A 2,297-nucleotide genomic window follows, 5' to 3' on the forward strand; every position below is an offset into this window, starting at 1 on the left:
GTATGATAACGTGACTGAGGATTTATAATATAAGCAATAAGAAAGGATTGTTGAAATAGAAAACACGTATCAGACAAAGCAGGATTCAAGATCAAACACTAAAAAGGACAAAAACAGATGCTCTGTACAATCATAAAGAAGATATGTCATACATCTGTCTAACAGAAATGTGCAAATGGCAAATACATAATGCAAAACTTGAAATACAAGGAAACGGAATAAAACACCAATATGATGGGAGACTTGAATATTTTTTCAAAAATTTAAAAATCAGGTAGTTAAAACAGTATAATATATATTTGAAATTATAATGAAGTCCAACTTTATCTATAAATCTATTTCAGAAGTGGAAAAATATACATTGTTATTAATTTTCCTGTACTGTATGTTCCCCCCAAAAAACTTATTATGCCTTGCCCAAAAAGAAAACTATAAAATTCCAAAAAATGTAGAGGATATTTGGGCCACAGTATGAACCCAAACCAATAAAACTAGTGATCAACACTAGAAAGGAGATATTACCAGAAATGCAAGAGAATAAAATAAGTATAAGAGAATATTATGTGCATCTTTATGGTAATAAATAGAAAAATCTAGAAAAGTGGTCCTTAACCATGGCTACACATTGTCATCAATTGAGGAACTTAGAAAATTACTGATGCCTAAGTCCCTCCGTCTAGTCAAGGCTATGGTTTTTCCAGTAGTCATGTACGGATGTGAGAGTTGGACTGTGAAGAAAGCTAAGTGCCAAAGAATTGATGCTTTTGAACTGTGGTGTTGGAGAAGACTCTTGAGAGTCCCTTGGACTGCAAGGAGATCCAACCAGTCCATTCTAAAGATCAGTCCTGGGTGCTCTTTGGAAGGACTGATGCTAAAGCTGAAACTCCAGTACTCTGGCCACCTTATGTGAAGAGCTGACTCATTGGAAAAGACTCTGATGCTGGGAGGGACTGGAGGCAGGAAGAGAAGGTGACGACAGAGGATGAGATGGCTGGATGGCTTCACCAAGTCGATGGACGTGAGTCTGAGTGAACTCCAGGCATTGGTGATGGACAGGGAGCCCTGGTGTGCTGCGATTCATGGGGTTGCAAAGAGTCGGACACGACTGAGCAACTGAACTGAACTGGACTGAACTGAACTGAAGTCCCTCCCAGAGATTCCAATTTAATTGGTCTGGAGTGTTGCCCGGGCACTGGGTGGGACAAAGCCTGCCTCACGTGATTCTGATGGTTGACCAAAACTGAGAACCACTGAATTCTTGGTGGGCTTGGACCATATGGTCCATGAACCAGCATCACTATCTCCACGGAGCATGCAAGAAGTACAGAATCTTGGACACCACAGAATTAGAATAAGCATTTTCACAACCTCCCTCAGGTGATGTGAATGCACATTAATGTTTGCAGAGTACTGATTTAGAAGAAATGGATGATTTCCCATGGAAATACATATATCAAAACTCATTTAAGAAGAAAAGTTGGTGGGCCAATTAAAGTAGAAGAGATCATTAAAGTAAAAACCTACCATTTTACAAAGAGGCAGCAGACCCAAATGCTTTCATGACTGAGTTCTATCGAGATTATAGAAAAGTTTCCAAGTTTATCTTATGGAGTTAGCTTTGCATTAACATTTAAACCTGATGACAACAGTACAAAACAAGGAAACACCATAATTATGAACACAGATACAAAAATTCTTTTAAAAAATACTAGCCAAATTTAAGTAGCAATATATTTAAAGAACAATAAAAATTTCCTAAGTAGGGTACTTTTATCCTAGAAATGAAAGTTTGGTTTAACTTTTGGAGAAGGCAATGGCACCCCACTCCAGTACTCTTGCCTGGAAAATCCCATGGACGGAGGAGCCTGGTGGGCTGCAGTCCATGGGGTCGCTGAGGGTCAGACAGGACTAAGCGACTTCACTTTCACTTTTCACTTGCATACATTGGAGAAGGAAATGGCAACCCACTCCAGCGTTCTTGCCTTGAGAATCCCAGGGACGGGGGAGCCTGGTGGGCTGCTGTCTATGGGGTTGCACAGAGTCGGACACAACTGAAGTGACTTAGTAGTAGTAGTAGTTAGGAACCTATCAATGTAATTCAGTATACTTCATTACATCAACAAATAAAGAGAAAATCAAGTAACTGTATTAATATGTGGCTAAAAGACATTCGATAACATTAGCTATTCCTAATAAAGTCTCTAAGTAAAATAATAGTGGACGGAAACTAACTTTGATAAACATGTTTTCCAAAACCAACATTATACTAAGTGGTTAAATGCTGGACTGTTGCCATT

The sequence above is a fragment of the Budorcas taxicolor genome, chromosome X (assembly GCF_023091745.1).
Source record: "Budorcas taxicolor isolate Tak-1 chromosome X, Takin1.1, whole genome shotgun sequence".
NCBI lineage: Eukaryota > Metazoa > Chordata > Mammalia > Artiodactyla > Bovidae > Budorcas > Budorcas taxicolor.